General features: G+C 40.2%; 31 non-coding genes across 31 annotated transcripts; 17 read left to right on the forward strand and 14 right to left on the reverse strand.

Annotated features, from left to right (window-relative positions):
* Positions 1 to 495: 495 nt before the first annotated feature.
* trnaa-agc (transfer RNA alanine (anticodon AGC)) lies at positions 496 to 568 on the reverse strand. Its single transcript has one exon. It is a non-coding gene; the product is annotated as a tRNA-Ala (tRNA).
* Positions 569 to 697: 129 nt separating this feature from the next.
* trnas-gcu (transfer RNA serine (anticodon GCU)) lies at positions 698 to 779 on the forward strand. The gene has a single exon. It is a non-coding gene; the product is annotated as a tRNA-Ser (tRNA).
* Positions 780 to 1,636: 857 nt separating this feature from the next.
* On the forward strand, positions 1,637 to 1,718 carry trnas-gcu (transfer RNA serine (anticodon GCU)). The gene has a single exon. It is a non-coding gene; the product is annotated as a tRNA-Ser (tRNA).
* A 655-nt stretch (positions 1,719 to 2,373) lies between these two features.
* trnaa-agc (transfer RNA alanine (anticodon AGC)) lies at positions 2,374 to 2,446 on the reverse strand. The gene has a single exon. It is a non-coding gene; the product is annotated as a tRNA-Ala (tRNA).
* A 129-nt stretch (positions 2,447 to 2,575) lies between these two features.
* Positions 2,576 to 2,657, forward strand: trnas-gcu (transfer RNA serine (anticodon GCU)). Its single transcript has one exon. It is a non-coding gene; the product is annotated as a tRNA-Ser (tRNA).
* Positions 2,658 to 3,312: 655 nt separating this feature from the next.
* Positions 3,313 to 3,385, reverse strand: trnaa-agc (transfer RNA alanine (anticodon AGC)). The gene has a single exon. It is a non-coding gene; the product is annotated as a tRNA-Ala (tRNA).
* A 129-nt stretch (positions 3,386 to 3,514) lies between these two features.
* trnas-gcu (transfer RNA serine (anticodon GCU)) lies at positions 3,515 to 3,596 on the forward strand. Its single transcript has one exon. It is a non-coding gene; the product is annotated as a tRNA-Ser (tRNA).
* A 655-nt stretch (positions 3,597 to 4,251) lies between these two features.
* On the reverse strand, positions 4,252 to 4,324 carry trnaa-agc (transfer RNA alanine (anticodon AGC)). Its single transcript has one exon. It is a non-coding gene; the product is annotated as a tRNA-Ala (tRNA).
* Positions 4,325 to 4,453: 129 nt separating this feature from the next.
* Positions 4,454 to 4,535, forward strand: trnas-gcu (transfer RNA serine (anticodon GCU)). The gene has a single exon. It is a non-coding gene; the product is annotated as a tRNA-Ser (tRNA).
* A 655-nt stretch (positions 4,536 to 5,190) lies between these two features.
* On the reverse strand, positions 5,191 to 5,263 carry trnaa-agc (transfer RNA alanine (anticodon AGC)). The gene has a single exon. It is a non-coding gene; the product is annotated as a tRNA-Ala (tRNA).
* A 129-nt stretch (positions 5,264 to 5,392) lies between these two features.
* trnas-gcu (transfer RNA serine (anticodon GCU)) lies at positions 5,393 to 5,474 on the forward strand. Its single transcript has one exon. It is a non-coding gene; the product is annotated as a tRNA-Ser (tRNA).
* Positions 5,475 to 6,331: 857 nt separating this feature from the next.
* On the forward strand, positions 6,332 to 6,413 carry trnas-gcu (transfer RNA serine (anticodon GCU)). Its single transcript has one exon. It is a non-coding gene; the product is annotated as a tRNA-Ser (tRNA).
* Positions 6,414 to 7,068: 655 nt separating this feature from the next.
* Positions 7,069 to 7,141, reverse strand: trnaa-agc (transfer RNA alanine (anticodon AGC)). Its single transcript has one exon. It is a non-coding gene; the product is annotated as a tRNA-Ala (tRNA).
* Positions 7,142 to 7,270: 129 nt separating this feature from the next.
* Positions 7,271 to 7,352, forward strand: trnas-gcu (transfer RNA serine (anticodon GCU)). The gene has a single exon. It is a non-coding gene; the product is annotated as a tRNA-Ser (tRNA).
* Positions 7,353 to 9,620: 2,268 nt separating this feature from the next.
* trnaa-agc (transfer RNA alanine (anticodon AGC)) lies at positions 9,621 to 9,693 on the reverse strand. The gene has a single exon. It is a non-coding gene; the product is annotated as a tRNA-Ala (tRNA).
* Positions 9,694 to 9,822: 129 nt separating this feature from the next.
* On the forward strand, positions 9,823 to 9,904 carry trnas-gcu (transfer RNA serine (anticodon GCU)). The gene has a single exon. It is a non-coding gene; the product is annotated as a tRNA-Ser (tRNA).
* Positions 9,905 to 10,761: 857 nt separating this feature from the next.
* Positions 10,762 to 10,843, forward strand: trnas-gcu (transfer RNA serine (anticodon GCU)). The gene has a single exon. It is a non-coding gene; the product is annotated as a tRNA-Ser (tRNA).
* A 655-nt stretch (positions 10,844 to 11,498) lies between these two features.
* Positions 11,499 to 11,571, reverse strand: trnaa-agc (transfer RNA alanine (anticodon AGC)). Its single transcript has one exon. It is a non-coding gene; the product is annotated as a tRNA-Ala (tRNA).
* Positions 11,572 to 11,700: 129 nt separating this feature from the next.
* Positions 11,701 to 11,782, forward strand: trnas-gcu (transfer RNA serine (anticodon GCU)). Its single transcript has one exon. It is a non-coding gene; the product is annotated as a tRNA-Ser (tRNA).
* A 655-nt stretch (positions 11,783 to 12,437) lies between these two features.
* trnaa-agc (transfer RNA alanine (anticodon AGC)) lies at positions 12,438 to 12,510 on the reverse strand. Its single transcript has one exon. It is a non-coding gene; the product is annotated as a tRNA-Ala (tRNA).
* An 866-nt stretch (positions 12,511 to 13,376) lies between these two features.
* On the reverse strand, positions 13,377 to 13,449 carry trnaa-agc (transfer RNA alanine (anticodon AGC)). The gene has a single exon. It is a non-coding gene; the product is annotated as a tRNA-Ala (tRNA).
* A 129-nt stretch (positions 13,450 to 13,578) lies between these two features.
* Positions 13,579 to 13,660, forward strand: trnas-gcu (transfer RNA serine (anticodon GCU)). The gene has a single exon. It is a non-coding gene; the product is annotated as a tRNA-Ser (tRNA).
* A 655-nt stretch (positions 13,661 to 14,315) lies between these two features.
* On the reverse strand, positions 14,316 to 14,388 carry trnaa-agc (transfer RNA alanine (anticodon AGC)). Its single transcript has one exon. It is a non-coding gene; the product is annotated as a tRNA-Ala (tRNA).
* Positions 14,389 to 14,517: 129 nt separating this feature from the next.
* trnas-gcu (transfer RNA serine (anticodon GCU)) lies at positions 14,518 to 14,599 on the forward strand. Its single transcript has one exon. It is a non-coding gene; the product is annotated as a tRNA-Ser (tRNA).
* Positions 14,600 to 15,439: 840 nt separating this feature from the next.
* trnas-gcu (transfer RNA serine (anticodon GCU)) lies at positions 15,440 to 15,521 on the forward strand. Its single transcript has one exon. It is a non-coding gene; the product is annotated as a tRNA-Ser (tRNA).
* A 655-nt stretch (positions 15,522 to 16,176) lies between these two features.
* Positions 16,177 to 16,249, reverse strand: trnaa-agc (transfer RNA alanine (anticodon AGC)). The gene has a single exon. It is a non-coding gene; the product is annotated as a tRNA-Ala (tRNA).
* Positions 16,250 to 16,378: 129 nt separating this feature from the next.
* On the forward strand, positions 16,379 to 16,460 carry trnas-gcu (transfer RNA serine (anticodon GCU)). The gene has a single exon. It is a non-coding gene; the product is annotated as a tRNA-Ser (tRNA).
* Positions 16,461 to 17,115: 655 nt separating this feature from the next.
* trnaa-agc (transfer RNA alanine (anticodon AGC)) lies at positions 17,116 to 17,188 on the reverse strand. The gene has a single exon. It is a non-coding gene; the product is annotated as a tRNA-Ala (tRNA).
* A 129-nt stretch (positions 17,189 to 17,317) lies between these two features.
* On the forward strand, positions 17,318 to 17,399 carry trnas-gcu (transfer RNA serine (anticodon GCU)). The gene has a single exon. It is a non-coding gene; the product is annotated as a tRNA-Ser (tRNA).
* A 655-nt stretch (positions 17,400 to 18,054) lies between these two features.
* trnaa-agc (transfer RNA alanine (anticodon AGC)) lies at positions 18,055 to 18,127 on the reverse strand. The gene has a single exon. It is a non-coding gene; the product is annotated as a tRNA-Ala (tRNA).
* A 129-nt stretch (positions 18,128 to 18,256) lies between these two features.
* Positions 18,257 to 18,338, forward strand: trnas-gcu (transfer RNA serine (anticodon GCU)). The gene has a single exon. It is a non-coding gene; the product is annotated as a tRNA-Ser (tRNA).
* The last annotated feature ends 198 nt before the right edge of the window (positions 18,339 to 18,536 follow it).

Below are 18,536 nucleotides of genomic sequence, written 5' to 3' on the forward strand. Positions count from 1 at the left end.
AGGAACTCTACCCACAGGTCGGCATAAGGCTAACCAAATGAATTGCCGAAAAAGGTGGGAATATCTCATGAGTCCCATCTTAGATTGAGTTTGTTCAGGGAACCTACCTACACAATGAGTACTAAGCCTAAAACACGCAATGCGCATTTCCATTCCAAAGTGACTTCCTTGCTTTTAAAGGGACTTCTCTTTAAAATATTGTTTTTCCCAGTGTCAATTGCATACATTTTCAAGGAAGGTTTGATGTCATATTACGGAAATTATTTGTAAGCTTTTACAAACTGAAGCCACTTCTGAATGATTAAAGCAAATGTCACACTGTATGTGGAAGGGTACTGATCAGATAAGTTAGATCATCATAAATTGGAGTCATGCAGTCTTTTTTTATTACTTGTGAAAATGCTTCACGAATTCCGGTTCAATGTACTGTCCTCGTAGGTACAATGAAATTTCGAAAATGAACCTTCTGAGGAAATGAACAAGCTTGGATGACTTTGGAGAATGTGGGCATCGATCCCACTACCTCTCACATGCTAAGCGAGCGCTCTACCACTTGAGCTAATTCCCCTTGTGTAATACTGTAACATTTAAAATTTGGACCACTCATCAGTGTTTAGTCAGGCTTGACAATGACGTTTGTACCCGTGCAATAGTAAATGTGCAAACATGGCTGTCGTCATCATCCATGGTACAAACAGACGAGGTGGCCGAGTGGTTAAGGCGATGGATTGCTAATCCATTGTGCTATGCACGCATGGGTTCGAATCCCATCTTCGTCGAGTAGGTCCTTTATGACAACTGTTCAAAAGTCCTTTCAAAGATTATGCACTTACAACTAACACAGGGAAGAAATTCTGCTCAATTTCACTAATTATTTCTCACATGATAAGAGTTGTAAGACTTCAATCTCAAGAGTACCTTTCTCAGTTGAGCTTGTCAGGAACTCTACCCACAGGTCGGCATAAGGCTAACCAAATGAATTGCCGAAAAAGGTGGGAATATCTCATGAGTCCCATCTTAGATTGAGTTTGTTCAGGGAACCTACCTACACAATGAGTACTAAGCCTAAAACACGCAATGCGCATTTCCATTCCAAAGTGACTTCCTTGCTTTTAAAGGGACTTCTCTTTAAAATATTGTTTTTCCCAGTGTCAATTGCATACATTTTCAAGGAAGGTTTGATGTCATATTACGGAAATTATTTGTAAGCTTTTACAAACTGAAGCCACTTCTGAATGATTAAAGCAAATGTCACACTGTATGTGGAAGGGTACTGATCAGATAAGTTAGATCATCATAAATTGGAGTCATGCAGTCTTTTTTTTATTACTTGTGAAAATGCTTCACGAATTCCGGTTCAATGTACTGTCCTCGTAGGTACAATGAAATTTCGAAAATGAACCTTCTGAGGAAATGAACAAGCTTGGATGACTTTGGAGAATGTGGGCATCGATCCCACTACCTCTGACATGCTAAGCGAGCGCTCTACCACTTGAGCTAATTCCCCTTGTGTAATACTGTAACATTTAAAATTTGGACCACTCATCAGTGTTTAGTCAGGCTTGACAATGACGTTTGTACCCGTGCAATAGTAAATGTGCAAACATGGCTGTCGTCATCATCCATAGTACAAACAGACGAGGTGGCCGAGTGGTTAAGGCGATGGATTGCTAATCCATTGTGCTATGCACGCATGGGTTCGAATCCCATCTTCGTCGAGTAGGTCCTTTATGACAACTGTTCAAAAGTCCTTTCAAAGATTATGCACTTACAACTAACACAGGGAAGAAATTCTGCTCAATTTCACTAATTATTTCTCACATGATAAGTGTTGTAAGACTTCAATCTCAAGAGTACCTTTCTCAGTTGAGCTTGTCAGGAACTCTACCCACAGGTCGGCATAAGGCTAACCAAATGAATTGCCGAAAAAGGTGGGAATATCTCATGAGTCCCATCTTAGATTGAGTTTGTTCAGGGAACCTACCTACACAATTAGTACTAAGCCTAAAACACGCAATGCGCATTTCCATTCCAAAGTGACTTCCTTGCTTTTAAAGGGACTTCTCTTTAAAATATTGTTTTTCCCAGTGTCAATTGCATACATTTTCAAGGAAGGTTTGATGTCATATTACGGAAATTATTTGTAAGCTTTTACAAACTGAAGCCACTTCTGAATGATTAAAGCAAATGTCACACTGTATGTGGAAGGGTACTGATCAGATAAGTTAGATCATCATAAATTGGAGTCATGCAGTCTTTTTTTTATTACTTGCGAAAATGCTTCACGAATTCCGGTTCAATGTACTGTCCTCGTAGGTACAATGAAATTTCGAAAATGAACCTTCTGAGGAAATGAACAAGCTTGGATGACTTTGGAGAATGTGGGCATCGATCCCACTACCTCTCACATGCTAAGCGAGCGCTCTACCACTTGAGCTAATTCCCCTTGCGTAATACTGTAACATTTAAAATTTGGACCACTCATCAGTGTTTAGTCAGGCTTGACAATGACGTTTGTACCCGTGCAATAGTAAATGTGCAAACATGGCTGTCGTCATCATCCATGGTACAAACAGACGAGGTGGCCGAGTGGTTAAGGCGATGGATTGCTAATCCATTGTGCTATGCACGCATGGGTTCGAATCCCATCTTCGTCGAGTAGGTCCTTTATGACAACTGTTCAAAAGTCCTTTCAAAGATTATGCACTTACAACTAACACAGGGAAGAAATTCTGCTCAATTTCACTAATTATTTCTCACATGATAAGAGTTGTAAGACTTCAATCTCAAGAGTACCTTTCTCAGTTGAGCTTGTCAGGAACTCTACCCACAGGTCGGCATAAGGCTAACCAAATGAATTGCCGAAAAAGGTGGGAATATCTCATGAGTCCCATCTTAGATTGAGTTTGTTCAGGGAACCTACCTACACAATTAGTACTAAGCCTAAAACACGCAATGCGCATTTCCATTCCAAAGTGACTTCCTTGCTTTTAAAGGGAATTCTCTTTAAAATATTGTTTTTCCCAGTGTCAATTGCATACATTTTCAAGGAAGGTTTGATGTCATATTACGGAAATTATTTGTAAGCTTTTACAATCTGAAGCCACTTCTGAATGATTAAAGCAAATGTCACACTGTATGTGGAAGGGTACTGATCAGATAAGTTAGATCATCATAAATTGGAGTCATGCAGTCTTTTTTTTATTACTTGCGAAAATGCTTCACGAATTCCGGTTCAATGTACTGTCCTCGTAGGTACAATGAAATTTCGAAAATGAACCTTCTGAGGAAATGAACAAGCTTGGATGACTTTGGAGAATGTGGGCATCGATCCCACTACCTCTCACATGCTAAGCGAGCGCTCTACCACTTGAGCTAATTCCCCTTGTGTAATACTGTAACATTTAAAATTTGGACCACTCATCAGTGTTTAGTCAGGCTTGACAATGACGTTTGTACCCGTGCAATAGTAAATGTGCAAACATGGCTGTCGTCATCATCCATGGTACAAACAGACGAGGTGGCCGAGTGGTTAAGGCGATGGATTGCTAATCCATTGTGCTATGCACGCATGGGTTCGAATCCCATCTTCGTCGAGTAGGTCCTTTATGACAACTGTTCAAAAGTCCTTTCAAAGATTATGCACTTACAACTAACACAGGGAAGAAATTCTGCTCAATTTCACTAATTATTTCTCACATGATAAGAGTTGTAAGACTTCAATCTCAAGAGTACCTTTCTCAGTTGAGCTTGTCAGGAACTCTACCCACAGGTCGGCATAAGGCTAACCAAATGAATTGCCGAAAAAGGTGGGAATATCTCATGAGTCCCATCTTAGATTGAGTTTGTTCAGGGAACCTACCTACACAATTAGTACTAAGCCTAAAACACGCAATGCGCATTTCCATTCCAAAGTGACTTCCTTTCTTTTAAAGGGACTTCTCTTTAAAATATTGTTTTTCCCAGTGTCAATTGCATACATTTTCAAGGAAGGTTTGATGTCATATTACGGAAATTATTTGTAAGCTTTTACAAACTGAAGCCACTTCTGAATGATTAAAGCAAATGTCACACTGTATGTGGAAGGGTACTGATCAGATAAGTTAGATCATCATAAATTGGAGTCATGCAGTCTTTTTTTTATTACTTGCGAAAATGCTTCACGAATTCCGGTTCAATGTACTGTCCTCGTAGGTACAATGAAATTTCGAAAATGAACCTTCTGAGGAAATGAACAAGCTTGGATGACTTTGGAGAATGTGGGCATCGATCCCACTACCTCTCACATGCTAAGCGAGCGCTCTACCACTTGAGCTAATTCCCCTTGTGTAATACTGTAACATTTAAAATTTGGACCACTCATCAGTGTTTAGTCAGGCTTGACAATGACGTTTGTACCCGTGCAATAGTAAATGTGCAAACATGGCTGTCGTCATCATCCATGGTACAAACAGACGAGGTGGCCGAGTGGTTAAGGCGATGGATTGCTAATCCATTGTGCTATGCACGCATGGGTTCGAATCCCATCTTCGTCGAGTAGGTCCTTTATGACAACTGTTCAAAAGTCCTTTCAAAGATTATGCACTTACAACTAACACAGGGAAGAAATTCTGCTCAATTTCACTAATTATTTCTCACATGATAAGAGTTGTAAGACTTCAATCTCAAGAGTACCTTTCTCAGTTGAGCTTGTCAGGAACTCTACCCACAGGTCGGCATAAGGCTAACCAAATGAATTGCCGAAAAAGGTGGGAATATCTCATGAGTCCCATCTTAGATTGAGTTTGTTCAGGGAACCTACCTACACAATGAGTACTAAGCCTAAAACACGCAATGCGCATTTCCATTCCAAAGTGACTTCCTTGCTTTTAAAGGGACTTCTCTTTAAAATATTGTTTTTCCCAGTGTCAATTGCATACATTTTCAAGGAAGGTTTGATGTCATATTACGGAAATTATTTGTAAGCTTTTACAAACTGAAGCCACTTCTGAATGATTAAAGCAAATGTCACACTGTATGTGGAAGGGTACTGATCAGATAAGTTAGATCATCATAAATTGGAGTCATGCAGTCTTTTTTTTATTACTTGTGAAAATGCTTCACGAATTCCGGTTCAATGTACTGTCCTCGTAGGTACAATGAAATTTCGAAAATGAACCTTCTGAGGAAATGAACAAGCTTGGATGACTTTGGAGAATGTGGGCATCGATCCCACTACCTCTCACATGCTAAGCGAGCGCTCTACCACTTGAGCTAATTCCCCTTGTGTAATACTGTAACATTTAAAATTTGGACCACTCATCAGTGTTTAGTCAGGCTTGACAATGACGTTTGTACCCGTGCAATAGTAAATGTGCAAACATGGCTGTCGTCATCATCCATAGTACAAACAGACGAGGTGGCCGAGTGGTTAAGGCGATGGATTGCTAATCCATTGTGCTATGCACGCATGGGTTCGAATCCCATCTTCGTCGAGTAGGTCCTTTATGACAACTGTTCAAAAGTCCTTTCAAAGATTATGCACTTACAACTAACACAGGGAAGAAATTCTGCTCAATTTCACTAATTATTTCTCACATGATAAGTGTTGTAAGACTTCAATCTCAAGAGTACCTTTCTCAGTTGAGCTTGTCAGGAACTCTACCCACAGGTCGGCATAAGGCTAACCAAATGAATTGCCGAAAAAGGTGGGAATATCTCATGAGTCCCATCTTAGATTGAGTTTGTTCAGGGAACCTACCTACACAATTAGTACTAAGCCTAAAACACGCAATGCGCATTTCCATTCCAAAGTGACTTCCTTGCTTTTAAAGGGACTTCTCTTTAAAATATTGTTTTTCCCAGTGTCAATTGCATACATTTTCAAGGAAGGTTTGATGTCATATTACGGAAATTATTTGTAAGCTTTTACAAACTGAAGCCACTTCTGAATGATTAAAGCAAATGTCACACTGTATGTGGAAGGGTACTGATCAGATAAGTTAGATCATCATAAATTGGAGTCATGCAGTCTTTTTTTTATTACTTGCGAAAATGCTTCACGAATTCCGGTTCAATGTACTGTCCTCGTAGGTACAATGAAATTTCGAAAATGAACCTTCTGAGGAAATGAACAAGCTTGGATGACTTTGGAGAATGTGGGCATCAATCCCACTACCTCTCACATGCTAAGCGAGCGCTCTACCACTTGAGCTAATTCCCCTTGCGTAATACTGTAACATTTAAAATTTGGACCACTCATCAGTGTTTAGTCAGGCTTGACAATGACGTTTGTACCCGTGCAATAGTAAATGTGCAAACATGGCTGTCGTCATCATCCTTGGTACAAACAGACGAGGTGGCCGAGTGGTTAAGGCGATGGATTGCTAATCCATTGTGCTATGCACGCATGGGTTCGAATCCCATCTTCGTCGAGTAGGTCCTTTATGACAACTGTTCAAAAGTCCTTTCAAAGATTATGCACTTACAACTAACACAGGGAAGAAATTCTGCTCAATTTCACTAATTATTTCTCACATGATAAGAGTTGTAAGACTTCAATCTCAAGAGTATCTTTCTCAGTTGAGCTTGTCAGGAACTCTACCCACAGGTCGGCATAAGGCTAACCAAATGAATTGCCGAAAAAGGTGGGAATATCTCATGAGTCCCATCTTAGATTGAGTTTGTTCAGGGAACCTACCTACACAATTAGTACTAAGCCTAAAACACGCAATGCGCATTTCCATTCCAAAGTGACTTCCTTGCTTTTAAAGGGAATTCTCTTTAAAATATTGTTTTTCCCAGTGTCAATTGCATACATTTTCAAGGAAGGTTTGATGTCATATTACGGAAATTATTTGTAAGCTTTTACAATCTGAAGCCACTTCTGAATGATTAAAGCAAATGTCACACTGTATGTGGAAGGGTACTGATCAGATAAGTTAGATCATCATAAATTGGAGTCATGCAGTCTTTTTTTTATTACTTGCGAAAATGCTTCACGAATTCCGGTTCAATGTACTGTCCTCGTAGGTACAATGAAATTTCGAAAATGAACCTTCTGAGGAAATGAACAAGCTTGGATGAGTTTGGAGAATGTGGGCATCGATCCCACTACCTCTCACATGCTAAGCGAGCGCTCTACCACTTGAGCTAATTCCCCTTGTGTAATACTGTAACATTTAAAATTTGGACCACTCATCAGTGTTTAGTCAGGCTTGACAATGACGTTTGTACCCGTGCAATAGTAAATGTGCAAACATGGCTGTCGTCATCATCCATGGTACAAACAGACGAGGTGGCCGAGTGGTTAAGGCGATGGATTGCTAATCCATTGTGCTATGCACGCATGGGTTCGAATCCCATCTTCGTCGAGTAGGTCCTTTATGACAACTGTTCAAAAGTCCTTTCAAAGATTATGCACTTACAACTAACACAGGGAAGAAATTCTGCTCAATTTCACTACAGGTGCTGGCCAGTAAATTAGAATATCATCAAAAGGTTGAAAATATTTCAGTAATTCCTTTCAAAACGTGAAACTTGTACATTATATTCATGCAATGCACACAGACCAATGTATTTCCAATGTTCATTACATTTAAATTTGATATTCATAAGTGACAACTAATGAAAACTCCAAATTTGGTATCTCAAAAAATTAGAATATTCTGAAAAGGCTGAATATAGAAGACACCTGCTGCCACTCTAATCAGCTGATTTACTCAAAACACCTGCAAAGGCCTTTAAAAGGTCCCTCAGTCTTGTTTTGAAGGCACCACAATCATGGGGAAGACTTCTGACTTAACAGCTGTCCAAAAGACAATCATTGACACCTTGCACAAGGAGGGCAAGACACAAAAGGTGATTGCTAAAGAAGCTGGCTGTTCGCAGAGCTCTGTGTCCAAGCACATTAACAGACAGGCGAAGGGACGGAAAAAATGTGGTAGAAAAAAGTGTACAAGCTCTAGGGATAACCGCACCCTGCAGAGAATTGTGACGACAAACCCATTCAAAAATGTGGGGGAGATCCACAAAGAGTGGACTGCAGCTGGAGTCAGCGCTTCAAGAACCACCACGAGGAGACTCATGAAAGACATGGGATTCAGGTGTCGCATTCCATGTGTCAAGCCACTCTTGAACAAGAAACAGCGCAAGAAGCGTCTCGCCTGGGCCAAGGACAAAAAGGACTGGACTGATGCTGAGTGGTCCAAAGCTATGTTTTCTGATGAAAGCAAGTTCTGCATTTCCTTTGGAAATCAAGGACCCAGAGTCTGGAGGAAGAGCGGAGAAGCACAGAATCCACGTTGCATGAGGTCCAGTGTAAAGTTTCCACCGTCAGTGATGGTGTGGGGTGCCATGTCATCTGCCGGTGTTGGCCCACTCTGTTTCCTGAGGTCCAGGGTCAATGCAGCCGTCTACCAGGAAGTTTTAGAGCACTTCATGCTTCCTGCTGCTGACCAACTTTATGGGGATGCAGACTTCACCTTTCAACAGGACTTGGCACCTGCACACAGTGCCAAAACCACCAGCACCTGGTTCAAGGACCATGGTATCCCTGTCCTTGATTGGCCAGCAAACTCGCCTGACCTTAACCCCATAGAAAATCTATGGGGTATTGTGAAGCGGAGGATGCAATACGCTAGACCCAACAATGCAGAGGAGCTGAAGACGACTATCAGAGCAACCTGGGCTCTCATAACACCTGAGCAGTGCCACAGACTGATCGAGTCCATGCCACGCCGCATTACTGCAGTTATTGAGGCAAAAGGAGCCCCGACTAAGTATTGAGTGCTATACATGCACATTCTTTTCATGTTCATTCTTTTCAGTTGGCCAACATTAGAGAAACAAACATTTTTTCATTGGCCTTTAGAATATTCTAATTTTCTGAGATACCAGATTTGATGTTTTCATTGGTTGTCACCTATAAATATCAAAATTAAACGTAATAAACATCGGAAATACATTGGTCTGTGTGCATTGCATGAATATAATGTACAAGTTTCACGTTTTGAATGGAATTACTGAAATATTTTCAACCTTTTGATGATATTCTAATTTACTGGCCAGCACCTGTAATTATTTCTCACATGATAAGAGTTGTAAGACTTCAATCTCAAGAGTACCTTTCTCAGTTGAGCTTGTCAGGAACTCTACCCACAGGTCGGCATAAGGCTAACCAAATGAATTGCCGAAAAAGGTGGGAATATCTCATGAGTCCCATCTTAGATTGAGTTTGTTCAGGGAACCTACCTACACAATTAGTACTAAGCCTAAAACACGCAATGTGCATTTCCATTCCAAAGTGACTTCCTTGCTTTTAAAGGGACTTCTCTTTAAAATATTGTTTTTCCCAGTGTCAATTGCATACATTTTCAAGGAAGGTTTGATGTCATATTACGGAAATTATTTGTAAGCTTTTACAAACTGAAGCCACTTCTGAATGATTAAAGCAAATGTCACACTGTATGTGGAAGGGTACTGATCAGATAAGTTAGATCATCATAAATTGGAGTCATGCAGTCTTTTTTTTATTACTTGTGAAAATGCTTCACGAATTCCGGTTCAATGTACTGTCCTCGTAGGTACAATGAAATTTCGAAAATGAACCTTCTGAGGAAATGAACAAGCTTGGATGACTTTGGAGAATGTGGGCATCGATCCCACTACCTCTCACATGCTAAGCGAGCGCTCTACCACTTGAGCTAATTCCCCTTGTGTAGTACTGTAACATTTAAAATTTGGACCACTCATCAGTGTTTAGTCAGGCTTGACAATGACGTTTGTACCCGTGCAATAGTAAATGTGCAAACATGGCTGTCGTCATCATCCATGGTACAAACAGACGAGGTGGCCGAGTGGTTAAGGCGATGGATTGCTAATCCATTGTGCTATGCACGCATGGGTTCGAATCCCATCTTCGTCGAGTAGGTCCTTTATGACAACTGTTCAAAAGTCCTTTCAAAGATTATGCACTTACAACTAACACAGGGCAGAAATTCTGCTCAATTTCACTAATTATTTCTCACATGATAAGTGTTGTAAGACTTCAATCTCAAGAGTACCTTTCTCAGTTGAGCTTGTCAGGAACTCTACCCACAGGTCGGCATAAGGCTAACCAAATGAATTGCCGAAAAAGGTGGGAATATCTCATGAGTCCCATCTTAGATTGAGTTTGTTCAGGGAACCTACCTACACAATTAGTACTAAGCCTAAAACACGCAATGCGCATTTCCATTCCAAAGTGACTTCCTTGCTTTTAAAGGGAATTCTCTTTAAAATATTGTTTTTCCCAGTGTCAATTGCATACATTTTCAAGGAAGGTTTGATGTCATATTACGGAAATTATTTGTAAGCTTTTACAATCTGAAGCCACTTCTGAATGATTAAAGCAAATGTCACACTGTATGTGGAAGGGTACTGATCAGATAAGTTAGATCATCATAAATTGGAGTCATGCAGTCTTTTTTTTATTACTTGCGAAAATGCTTCACGAATTCCGGTTCAATGTACTGTCCTCGTAGGTACAATGAAATTTCGAAAATGAACCTTCTGAGGAAATGAACAAGCTTGGATGACTTTGGAGAATGTGGGCATCAATCCCACTACCTCTCACATGCTAAGCGAGCGCTCTACCACTTGAGCTAATTCCCCTTGTGTAATACTGTAACATTTAAAATTTGGACCACTCATCAGTGTTTAGTCAGGCTTGACAATGACGTTTGTACCCGTGCAATAGTAAATGTGCAAACATGGCTGTCGTCATCATCAATAGTACAAACAGACGAGGTGGCCGAGTGGTTAAGGCGATGGATTGCTAATCCATCGTGCTATGCACGCATGGGTTCGAATCCCATCTTCGTCGAGTAGGTCCTTTATGACAACTGTTCAAAAGTCCTTTCAAAGATTATGCACTTACAACTAACACAGGGAAGAAATTCTGCTCAATTTCACTAATTATTTCTCACATGATAAGAGTTGTAAGACTTCAATCTCAAGAGTACCTTTCTCAGTTGAGCTTGTCAGGAACTCTACCCACAGGTCGGCATAAGGCTAACCAAATGAATTGCCGAAAAAGGTGGGAATATCTCATGAGTCCCATCTTAGATTGAGTTTGTTCAGGGAACCTACCTACACAATTAGTACTAAGCCTAAAACACGCAATGCACATTTCCATTCCAAAGTGACTTCCTTGCTTTTAAAGGGAATTCTCTTTAAAATATTGTTTTTCCCAGTGTCAATTGCATACATTTTCAAGGAAGGTTTGATGTCATATTACGGAAATTATTTGTAAGCTTTTACAATCTGAAGCCACTTCTGAATGATTAAAGCAAATGTCACACTGTATGTGGAAGGGTACTGATCAGATAAGTTAGATCATCATAAATTGGAGTCATGCAGTCTTTTTTTTATTACTTGCGAAAATGCTTCACGAATTCCGGTTCAATGTACTGTCCTCGTAGGTACAATGAAATTTCGAAAATGAACCTTCTGAGGAAATGAACAAGCTTGGATGAGTTTGGAGAATGTGGGCATCGATCCCACTACCTCTCACATGCTAAGCGAGCGCTCTACCACTTGAGCTAATTCCCCTTGTGTAATACTGTAACATTTAAAATTTGGACCACTCATCAGTGTTTAGTCAGGCTTGACAATGACGTTTGTACCCGTGCAATAGTAAATGTGCAAACATGGCTGTCGTCATCATCCATGGTACAAACAGACGAGGTGGCCGAGTGGTTAAGGCGATGGATTGCTAATCCATTGTGCTATGCACGCATGGGTTCGAATCCCATCTTCGTCGAGTAGGTCCTTTATGACAACTGTTCAAAAGTCCTTTCAAAGATTATGCACTTACAACTAACACAGGGCAGAAATTCTGCTCAATTTCACTAATTATTTCTCACATGATAAGTGTTGTAAGACTTCAATCTCAAAAGTACCTTTCTCAGTTGAGCTTGTCAGGAACTCTACCCACAGGTCGGCATAAGGCTAACCAAATGAATTGCCGAAAAAGGTGGGAATATCTCATGAGTCCCATCTTAGATTGAGTTTGTTCAGGGAACCTACCTACACAATTAGTACTAAGCCTAAAACACGCAATGCGCATTTCCATTCCAAAGTGACTTCCTTGCTTTTAAAGGGACTTCTCTTTAAAATATTGTTTTTCCCAGTGTCAATTGCATACATTTTCAAGGAAGGTTTGATGTCATATTACGGAAATTATTTGTAAGCTTTTACAAACTGAAGCCACTTCTGAATGATTAAAGCAAATGTCACACTGTATGTGGAAGGGTACTGATCAGATAAGTTAGATCATCATAAATTGGAGTCATGCAGTCTTTTTTTTATTACTTGCGAAAATGCTTCACGAATTCCGGTTCAATGTACTGTCCTCGTAGGTACAATGAAATTTCGAAAATGAACCTTCTGAGGAAATGAACAAGCTTGGATGACTTTGGAGAATGTGGGCATCGATCCCACTACCTCTCACATGCTAAGCGAGCGCTCTACCACTTGAGCTAATTCCCCTTGCGTTAGACTGTAACATTTAAAATTTGGACCACTCTTCAGTGTTTAGTCAGGCTTGACAATGACGTTTGTACCCGTGCAATAGTAAATGTGCAAACATGGCTGTCGTCATCATCCATGGTACAAACAGACGAGGTGGCCGAGTGGTTAAGGCGATGGATTGCTAATCCATTGTGCTATGCACGCAAGAGTTCGAATCCCATCTTCGTCGAGTAGGTCCTTTATGACAACTGTTCAAAAGTCCTTTCAAAGATTATGCACTTACAACTAACACAGGGAAGAAATTCTGCTCAATTTCACTAATTATTTCTCACATGATAAGAGTTGTAAGACTTCAATCTCAAGAGTACCTTTCTCAGTTGAGCTTGTCAGGAACTCTACCCACAGGTCGGCATAAGGCTAACCAAATGAATTGCCGAAAAAGGTGGGAATATCTCATGAGTCCCATCTTAGATTGAGTTTGTTCAGGGAACCTACCTACACAATTAGTACTAAGCCTAAAACACGCAATGCGCATTTCCATTCCAAAGTGACTTCCTTGCTTTTAAAGGGAATTCTCTTTAAAATATTGTTTTTCCCAGTGTCAATTGCATACATTTTCAAGGAAGGTTTGATGTCATATTACGGAAATTATTTGTAAGCTTTTACAATCTGAAGCCACTTCTGAATGATTAAAGCAAATGTCACACTGTATGTGGAAGGGTACTGATCAGATAAGTTAGATCATCATAAATTGGAGTCATGCAGTCTTTTTTTTATTACTTGCGAAAATGCTTCACGAATTCCGGTTCAATGTACTGTCCTCGTAGGTACAATGAAATTTCGAAAATGAACCTTCTGAGGAAATGAACAAGCTTGGATGAGTTTGGAGAATGTGGGCATCGATCCCACTACCTCTCACATGCTAAGCGAGCGCTCTACCACTTGAGCTAATTCCCCTTGTGTAATACTGTAACATTTAAAATTTGGACCACTCATCAGTGTTTAGTCAGGCTTGACAATGACGTTTGTACCCGTGCAATAGTAAATGTGCAAACATGGCTGTCGTCATCATCCATGGTACAAACAGACGAGGTGGCCGAGTGGTTAAGGCGATGGATTGCTAATCCATTGTGCTATGCACGCATGGGTTCGAATCCCATCTTCGTCGAGTAGGTCCTTTATGACAACTGTTCAAAAGTCCTTTCAAAGATTATGCACTTACAACTAACACAGGGCAGAAATTCTGCTCAATTTCACTAATTATTTCTCACATGATAAGTGTTGTAAGACTTCAATCTCAAAAGTACCTTTCTCAGTTGAGCTTGTCAGGAACTCTACCCACAGGTCGGCATAAGGCTAACCAAATGAATTGCCGAAAAAGGTGGGAATATCTCATGAGTCCCATCTTAGATTGAGTTTGTTCAGGGAACCTACCTACACAATTAGTACTAAGCCTAAAACACGCAATGCGCATTTCCATTCCAAAGTGACTTCCTTGCTTTTAAAGGGACTTCTCTTTAAAATATTGTTTTTCCCAGTGTCAATTGCATACATTTTCAAGGAAGGTTTGATGTCATATTACGGAAATTATTTGTAAGCTTTTACAAACTGAAGCCACTTCTGAATGATTAAAGCAAATGTCACACTGTATGTGGAAGGGTACTGATCAGATAAGTTAGATCATCATAAATTGGAGTCATGCAGTCTTTTTTTTATTACTTGCGAAAATGCTTCACGAATTCCGGTTCAATGTACTGTCCTCGTAGGTACAATGAAATTTCGAAAATGAACCTTCTGAGGAAATGAACAAGCTTGGATGACTTTGGAGAATGTGGGCATCGATCCCACTACCTCTCACATGCTAAGCGAGCGCTCTACCACTTGAGCTAATTCCCCTTGCGTAATACTGTAACATTTAAAATTTGGACCACTCATCAGTGTTTAGTCAGGCTTGACAATGACGTTTGTACCCGTGCAATAGTAAATGTGCAAACATGGCTGTCGTCATCATCCATGGTACAAACAGACGAGGTGGCCGAGTGGTTAAGGCGATGGATTGCTAATCCATTGTGCTATGCACGCATGGATTCGAATCCCATCTTCGTCGAGTAGGTCCTTTATGACAACTGTTCAAAAGTCCTTTCAAAGATTATGCACTTACAACTAACACAGGGAAGAAATTCTGCTCAATTTCACTAATTATTTCTCACATGATAAGAGTTGTAAGACTTCAATCTCAAGAGTACCTTTCTCAGTTGAGCTTGTCAGGAACTCTACCCACAGGTCGGCATAAGGCTAACCAAATGAATTGCCGAAAAAGGTGGGAATATCTCATGAGTCCCATCTTAGATTGAGTTTGTTCAGGGAACCTACCTATACAATTAGTACTAAGCCTAAAACACGCAATGCGCATTTCCATTCCAAAGTGACTTCCTTGCTTTTAAAGGGACTTCTCTTTAAAATATTGTTTTTCCCAGTGTCAATTGCATACATTTTCAAGGAAGGTTTGATGTCATATTACGGAAATTATTTGTAAGCTTTTACAATCTGAAGCCACTTCTGAATGATTAAAGCAAATGTAACACTGTATGTGGAAGGGTACTGATCAGATAAGTTAGATCATCATAAATTGGAGTCATGCAGTCTTTTTTTTATTACTTGCGAAAATGCTTCACGAATTCCGGTTCAATGTACTGTCCTCGTAGGTACAATGAAATTTCGAAAATGAACAAGCTTGGATGACTTTGGAGAAGGTGGGCATCGATCCCACTACCTCTCACATGCTAAGCGAGCGCTCTACCACTTGAGCTAATTCCCCTTGTGTAATACTGTAACATTTAAAATTTGGACCACTCATCAGTGTTTAGTCAGGCTTGACAATGACGTTTGTACCCGTGCAATAGTAAATGTGCAAACATGGCTGTCGTCATCATCCATGGTACAAACAGACGAGGTGGCCGAGTGGTTAAGGCGATGGATTGCTAATCCATTGTGCTATGCAAGCATGGGTTCGAATCCCATCTTCGTCGAGTAGGTCCCTTATGACAACTGTTCAAAAGTCCTTTCAAAGATTATGCACTTACAACTAACACAGGGAAGAAATTCTGCTCAATTTCACTAATTATTTCTCACATGATAAGAGTTGTAAGACTTCAATCACAAGAGTACCTTTCTCAGTTGAGCTTGTCAGGAACTCTACCCACAGGTCGGCATAAGGCTAACCAAATGAATTCCCGAAAAAGGTGGGAATATCTCATGAGTCCCATCTTAGATTGAGTTTGTTCAGGGAACCTACCTACACAATTAGTACTAAGCCTAAAACACGCAATGCGCATTTCCATTCCAAAGTGACTTCCTTGCTTTTAAAGGGACTTCTCTTTAAAATATTGTTTTTCCCAGTGTCAATTGCATACATTTTCAAGGAAGGTTTGATGTCATATTACGGAAATTATTTGTAAGCTTTTACAAACTGAAGCCACTTCTGAATGATTAAAGCAAATGTCACACTGTATGTGGAAGGGTACTGATCAGATAAGTTAGATCATTATAAATTGGAGTCATGCAGTCTTTTTTTTATTACTTGCGAAAATGCTTCACGAATTCCGGTTCAATGTACTGTCCTCGTAGGTACAATGAAATTTCGAAAATGAACCTTCTGAGGAAATGAACAAGCTTGGATGACTTTGGAGAATGTGGGCATCGATCCCACTACCTCTCACATGCTAAGCGAGCGCTCTACCACTTGAGCTAATTCCCCTTGTGTAATACTGTAACATTTAAAATTTGGACCACTCATCAGTGTTTAGTCAGGCTTGACAATGACGTTTGTACCCGTGCAATAGTAAATGTGCAAACATGGCTGTCGTCATCATCCATGGTACAAACAGACGAGGTGGCCAAGTGGTTAAGGCGATGGATTGCTAATCCATTGTGCTATGCACGCATGGGTTCGAATCCCATCTTCATCAAGTAGGTCCTTTATGACATCTGTTCAAAAGTCCTTTCAAAGATTATGCACTTACAACTAACACAGGGAAGAAATTCTGCTCAATTTCACTAATTATTTCTCACATGATAAGAGTTGTAAGACTTCAATCTCAAGAGTACCTTTCTCAGTTGAGCTTGTCAGGAACTCTACCCACAGGTCGGCATAAGGCTAACCAAATGAATTGCCGAAAAAGGTGGGAATATCTCATGAGTCCCATCTTAGATTGAGTTTGTTCAGGGAACCTACCTACACAATTAGTACTAAGCCTAAAACACGCAATGCGCATTTCCATTCCAAAGTGACTTCCTTGCTTTTAAAGGGACTTCTCTTTAAAATATTGTTTTTCCCAGTGTCAATTGCATACATTTTCAAGGAAGGTTTGATGTCATATTACGGAAATTATTTGTAAGCTTTTACAAACTGAAGCCACTTCTGAATGATTAAAGCAAATGTCACACTGTATGTGGAAGGGTACTGATCAGATAAGTTAGATCATCATAAATTGGAGTCATGCAGTCTTTTTTTTATTACTTGTGAAAATGCTTCACGAATTCCGGTTCAATGTACTGTCCTCGTAGGTACAATGAAATTTCGAAAATGAACCTTCTGAGGAAATGAACAAGCTTGGATGACTTTGGAGAATGTGGGCATCGATCCCACTACCTCTCACATGCTAAGCGAGCGCTCTACCACTTGAGCTAATTCCCCTTATGTAATACTGTAACATTTAAAATTTGGACCACTCATCAGTGTTTAGTCAGGCTTGACAATGACGTTTGTACCCGTGCAATAGTAAATGTGCAAACATGGCTGTCGTCATCATCCATGGTACAAACAGACGAGGTGGCCGAGTGGTTAAGGCGATGGATTGCTAATCCATTGTGCTATGCACGCATGGGTTCGAATCCCATCTTCGTCGAGTAGGTCCTTTATGACAACTGTTCAAAAGTCCTTTCAAAGATTATGCACTTACAACTAACACAGGGAAGAAATTCTGCTCAATTTCACTAATTATTTCTCACATGATAAGAGTTGTAAGACTTCAATCTCAAGAGTACCTTTCTCAGTTGAGCTTGTCAGGAACTCTACCCACAGGTCGGCATAAGGCTAACCAAATGAATTGCCGAAAAAGGTGGGAATATCTCATAAGTCCCATCTTAGATTGAGTTTGTTCAGGGAACCTACCTACACAATTAGTACTAAGCCTAAAACACGCAATGCGCATTTCCATTCCAAAGTGACTTCCTTGCTTTTAAAGGGACTTCTCTTTAAAATATTGTTTTTCCCAGTGTCAATTGCATACATTTTCAAGGAAGGTTTGATGTCATATTACGGAAATTATTTGTAAGCTTTTACAAACTGAAGCCACTTCTGAATGATTAAAGCAAATGTCACACTGTATGTGGAAGGGTACTGATCAGATAAGTTAGATCATCATAAATTGGAGTCATGCAGTCTTTTTTTTATTACTTGCGAAAATGCTTCACGAATTCCGGTTCAATGTACTGTCCTCGTAGGTACAATGAAATTTCGAAAATGAACCTTCTGAGGAAATGAACAAGCTTGGATGACTTTGGAGAATGTGGGCATCGATCCCACTACCTCTCACATGCTAAGCGAGCGCTCTACCACTTGAGCTAATTCCCCTTGTGTAATACTGTAACATTTAAAATTTGGACCACTCATCAGTGTTTAGTCAGGCTTGACAATGACGTTTGTACCCGTGCAATAGTAAATGTGCAAACATGGCTGTCGTCATCATCCATGGTACAAACAGACGAGGTGGCCGAGTGGTTAAGGCGATGGATTGCTAATCCATTGTGCTATGCACGCATGGGTTCGAATCCCATCTTCGTCGAGTAGGTCCTTTATGACAACTGTTCAAAAGTCCTTTCAAAGATTATGCACTTACAACTAACACAGGGAAGAAATTCTGCTCAATTTCCCTAATTATTTCTCACATGATAAGAGTTGTAAGACTTCAATCTCAAGAGTACCTTTCTCAGTTGAGCTTGTCAGGAACTCTACCCACAGGTCGGCATAAGGCTAACCAAAT

This window comes from Nothobranchius furzeri, chromosome 3 (assembly GCF_043380555.1).
Source record: "Nothobranchius furzeri strain GRZ-AD chromosome 3, NfurGRZ-RIMD1, whole genome shotgun sequence".
Lineage (NCBI taxonomy): Eukaryota > Metazoa > Chordata > Actinopteri > Cyprinodontiformes > Nothobranchiidae > Nothobranchius > Nothobranchius furzeri.